Here is a 5,964-nt window from a genome sequence, read left to right on the forward strand (position 1 = left end):
CTCCATGTACTGGCGTGAAGTAGATCATAGATACCAGATCTTGTCTCTCCGTACAGGTGGTGGAGTAGATCGAAGAAAATAGATCTTGCCTTCCCATACTGGTGGCGAAGCAGATCAAAGAAAGCAGATTCTGTCTTCATGTATTGGCGTGAAGTAGATCAGAGATACCAGATCTTGCCTTCCCATACTGGTGGCGAAGCAGATCAAAGAAAGCAGATCTTGTTTTCATGTACCAGCGTGAAACAAATCAAAGATAGTAGGTCCTGTCTTCCTATATTGGTAGCGAAGTGGATCGAATATACAGATTTTATCTTCCCATACTGGTGGCGAAGTAGGAAAAACAGATCTTATCTCCCTAAGCAGTAGTGGAGCAGATCAAAGATGGCAGATTTTACCTCCCTGAGGTTGCAGTGGAGTATATTGAAGCCAGTAATTCTATTCCTCTGGTTGGTAGTGGAATCGATCGAAAAAAGCAAATCTTGTCTTCATGTATTGGTGTGAAGTAGATCGGAAAAAGCAGATCTTGTCTTCCCATACTGGTGGTGAAGTAGATCGAAGATACAAGTCTTATCTCCCTGAAGTTGCAGTGGAGCAGACAAAAGTAACCAATCCTATCTCCTTGAAGTTGCAATGGAGTGGACTAAAACCGCAGATCTCATCTCTCTGAAGTTGCAGTAGAGCAGATCACATCAGATTTACCCTTAAGTTGTAACAGAACAAGTTGAAGCTATAGGTCTTATCTCCCTGAAGTGGCAGCGGAGCAGACTAAAGATAGTAAATTTTGTTCTTTCTGAGAAGTTGCAACGTGCGAAGCCTATCTCCCGGACATTGTAGTGGAGTGGATTGAAGCACCAGTTCCTATACCTCTGAAGATGCAGTAGGAAGGAACGCAGCTACCTAAAGAAGAGAAGCATTGAAAAAGTTGAGGTTCCACAAGACCAGACACAATTGGGCTTTGTAGTCTTTGCTCTATTCCCGTTACACGACAATGAGCAAAGAGGGGCAGCTGTAATAAGGCCCAATCGACCTGGGCCCACATAATAAACCAAAATAAAGGAATAGTAAACAGGCCTACATTTTACACGGCCCAATAACAAAACTAACCTAAGCCCAATACAGACATCTGCCCAATAAAAAAAAGAACAAAAAACCCTAAGAAACCCTAGCCTCTCTCTGCTTCAGCGCCGCAAGTAGCCCCAACGCCTCCAAAAGACCCCGATCGACGCACGATTCGGGACTAGCTTCTCCATGCACGCGCCGTAATCTCCACGATACCTGCAAAAGCGGACTCAAAGAGCCCGAAGGAAGAAAGTAAGCAGAAAATAGCATTTTTTGTTTATTTTATTTTTCTTTTTCAGGCTATAAAAGGCCGACTTTTATCTTGTAAAAGAGGGGGTATTAACAGAGAAAAAGGCAAAGAAATCGAAAAGAAATTCTTTTTAAGGTGAAATCGAGTTCCTTTTTTTTCTTCGGGCATTTTTCTATTCTATTTATTTCTATTTTTATTTTATTTTTTTGTTAAAAAAAAGAATACAACGAAAGAAAAGGGAAGAGGCTTACCTGCGTGGTCTTGCCGATGAAACCCGAAGCTCGCTTCGTCTTGGACGACCGGGATTTGGATCGGCCGTTTGCTTGAGAACGGCGGCGGTGCGAGGAAGCTAGGGATAAAAACCTAGCAGAGCACCTGTTGAGTTTTTTATTTTTTTATTTTTTATTTTTTTCTCATTCGGTTCCAAATGATTTTGAAAGGGAAAAATTGTTTTAATTAACATTCAAAACGGCACTGTTTTTGTTAAAGCAGACCCGCGCGGTGACCCGACCTGAAGGGAAGGATCCGCGTGATATTGCCTTGAACGGTATAATTGCGCAATTAGCCCCTCCCTTTTGCGGCGCACTTCAACTAAACCTGTTTTGCTTCTTTTCAAATTGGGCCGCATATTTTATTTTTATTTTAATTTGGCCCATGCTGCTGCGCCGCGTTCTGAGAGAATGGGTTAATTTCAATCTGGGTCCTCCTCTTGTTGTGTGCGTTTTGATTCGGTCCTTTTTTGTGTTTTCTAACTTTAAATTCGGCCCTTGAACTCTTTTTATTTTACTTCTGATCCTTCATTTGTCATTTTTAATTTTTAAAATCTTGTTAATATTATCATTGTATCCTCATTATTATATTATGCATTATTTTTATTATCCTTATTATTTTCAGGCACCTGCACGCATTTTTTATATATAATATATATACATACACTTTCTATAAATACATGCGCATTTTACATATATATATACATTATTATTTATTTTCATATTTTTTTAATATATTATACTTATTTTATTTATATTTTATAAAGTACATGCATATATTTTATTATTATTTTCCTTTCATAATTTTTGCATACATGTATACATATACATTAACGCTTTTCGATACATATATAAATATAAATATACATACACATTTATATTTTATAACTCAAAAAAATTCATTTATACCTTTTCTATTATATACATACATTTTTAGTTATTTTTTGTTATTTCATGTATCCCATTACTCTATATACGTATTGTACATATATTTATGTATTTGAATACATATGATTTAAATTAAAATTTCATGTTATCATTAACCTTCATCACACTTTCAAAAACGTATATTTTGATTTTGTCAAATTTTTGTTTAAAACCATCATATTTTATAATTTTAAATATTTGGCATTCATGATTCTCGTGAAAGATCGTGTCCTAACTTACTGGATCGCGATTATTTTTCGATGAATTTCAAAAGCCAAGTATTTGTTTTGCAGCAAATTCACAAATTTTAAATAAAAGCTTATTCTCGGGAATTCAAAATGTTGGGTCCTAACTTATTGGTCATGACATTTTCTTCTCGAAATAAGAATTTTCAAAAACAAAAGGCAGTATTCGGGTATTTTGAAGAGTTAAAAAACATTGTGCCCTAACTTACTGGGTGTGGTGTTTTATTTCTTTGAGATAAGAATTGTCTTATTATTTTAATCCATTCACGAACTAAAAAGTTTCCTTTTAAAATCTTTTCAAATTTTCGACACCAAGGCATTTTAAAAAAAATCAATTTGGTACCAATTTTGGGCGTTACGAGGGTGCTAATCCTTCCTCGTGCGTAACTGACTCCCGAACCTGTTTTCTCAAATTTCGCAAACTAAAACTAATTTTAAGGTGGGCCGATCACACATTAATAAAGGATTGGTGGCGACTCCAGTTTTTGTTTTTATTTTTAAGTCGACAACCAAAATTTTTGTTTTCAAAAAACGGTTTCGACACATAGGATATTTATAATTAGGGGTATTTAATCGATTAATCGAACCAAATTAGTATTAATCGAATTAATCAAACTTTTTAAACACTTAACTGTTAACTAAACCGATTTTTTTAAAAAATAAATTAATCAACCCAAACTATTTTGGTTAATTCGGTCGGTTAACCAAATTAACCGAAATTTTTATGTTTTTGCTTTTTGGTTAAAATAAATATAAAACATATCAAAGAATAAATTTGTAATGTTTATTTAACAAAATTAATTGAAATTAACCAAAATTAACTGAATTGGTAATATATAATCTAATACCCGAATTTTGCCCCGGGTCAAAAACCAAATAATAAAAAGAAAGCACACTTAATAGGCCAAATGTAACAGTCCATATAGGCCCAAAACTACAAAACCGAGTGGCCCAATTACAATGTGGCCCAAAACAGTTGCAAAAACCCCTAGGGTTTCTAGGGTAAACATCAGCAATTCGCATTCGCGCCACCTAGCCCGCATCTCCAAACTTCACCTGCATGACAAGAAAGGAAACAAGATCGGTAGAATAACAAGAAAATCGGAGCTAAATCAGCGAGCAGAGATTTCTTGCCTTTTTCTTTTTTTCATTATATGCTATAAAAGTAAACTCAAAATATTGTAAAAGGGGATTCGAAATCAATAAGAAAAAATTATTATTTTCACAGCAAAAAGACAGATAGTTCAATACCGAGAGAGCAGAAATCGATCCAAGGTTGACATCTACGTTTTTTTATTTTCTTTATTCTACTGTTATTATTATATATTTTTATCTATATACGAATAAAATAAATAGGAGATAGAAAGGAACAACCTTTGTTTGAACCCAGATCGCCGTGGACGGCCGAGGTAGTCGGCTCCGAGGATAGACGGCCGGAAACTGAAAGGTTTCTTGATATTTAGGGCTTTTTCATCGGTATTTTGAAGATCTCGGGGTTGGATTTGGGTTTAGCGGTTTCGAAAGGTCCGGATCTAAATTTTTCTTCTTTTCCGGCCACCGCATGCGGCGGTGCCGTCGTTGGTGACCGATGGCCGGCGCGGCGATCCCTTCGCCAGATTCAAGGCCGGTGCCCGAAGAAAACTGGAGAGGGTTGAGTGGTTTTTGGTTTTTTTTAAAAGGAAATGAAAAAAATGAATTTTTTGAGTTGTTTTTGGCTTAAATAGCCTAATGAAACGACAGCCTCCCCAGGTGCCAAAACGGCGTCGTTTTGGGGAGGCCGACTCGAAACTGACCCGACTCGTCCTAAGATCCGCATGTTTTTATGCGAAAGGGTAAATTGTGCTTTTGGTCCTCCGCCTTTTAATGTTCTTGCAATTGAGTTTTTTTTTTAAATTTACCCCTTTAATTTATTTTTGATTTCAATTTAGTCCTACTTGAACGACGCCGTTTTAGAGGAGAAGGGAGAATTTTCTTTCCAGCCCCTCTATGTTATTCGCATGTTCAATATGGTCCCTTAGTCTGCATTTATTTGAGGATTTGCCCCAGATTTCTATCTCCAATTCAAATTAGTCATTTCTGTTATTTTTTAGAGAATTAATTAATTTCAAAAATATAATTATTATTTCTATTTTTTTAACTTATATATGTAATCATTATTTTCATAATATATATTTATTTTATAACTTATATATGTACATATATATTTATATTTTTAATACATATTTTATAATTTATATATATAAATATTTATATATTTTTCTTTATTTCTGCAAATGTATTATATATATTTTTAAATGTTTTAATCCATATTCGTATATATAAATCCATATGCATGTCTTTTATTCTTCATAATTTCAATGTATATATTATATGCACACCTTATATTCTTTATGTTTTTTTATTTTATAATTCCTTTCACTCGTTTATTTATTTGTGTTTTCATTTATATTTTAAAAGAATATATTTTTTTTATTTTGCTCATTTATTTGATATTTTGCATGCCATTGATTATTTTTTCTTATTTATATTATTTTCGTTTATTTACTGTTCATACTATTCCTATATCATTGTTGTATTCATTATTTGTTAAAGCGGCATTTATTCATGCATCAAATGTAGCATTACACCATTTTTTTACTCGAATTCTTAAAAATAGAAAACTTTGAAAAATAAAGGCAATACTCGTATTTAGAATCTTCGAAAGGATTGAGCCCTAATGTATTGGGTTCCAATTTTCTTCGTTGAATCTAATTATCGAGAATGCTCTTTAATCAAACAAAATAAAAGCTTGTTATCGGGAATTCAACATGTCATGTCCTAACGTATTGGATGTGAAGCGTTGATTTCTCGAGATGAAGATTTTTTTCTAAAAAACAATAAAGGAAATATTCAATGTTTAGAATTTTGAGAAATTGTGCCCTAATGTATTGAGCCGTGATTTCTTTATAAATCTTAAACAAATGAATATTCTTTTAAATTTTATTACACGAGTATTTTGGACAAACTCATTTTTAAGGAAGTAGAATATCGTGCCCTAACGCATTGGGTGTGACATTTTCTTTCTCCGAAATGAGAAGAGTCTTAATAAGTAATGCATTTTTTAAGTTTTTACTAAGGATCATATTTTTCAACTCTCGACATTAAGACACTAATTAATCAACTAGGTACCAATTTTTGGGCGTTACGAGGGTGCTAATCCTTCCATGGTACGTAA

Source organism: Gossypium hirsutum, chromosome D07, assembly GCF_007990345.1.
Source record: "Gossypium hirsutum isolate 1008001.06 chromosome D07, Gossypium_hirsutum_v2.1, whole genome shotgun sequence".
Taxonomy (NCBI): domain Eukaryota; kingdom Viridiplantae; phylum Streptophyta; class Magnoliopsida; order Malvales; family Malvaceae; genus Gossypium; species Gossypium hirsutum.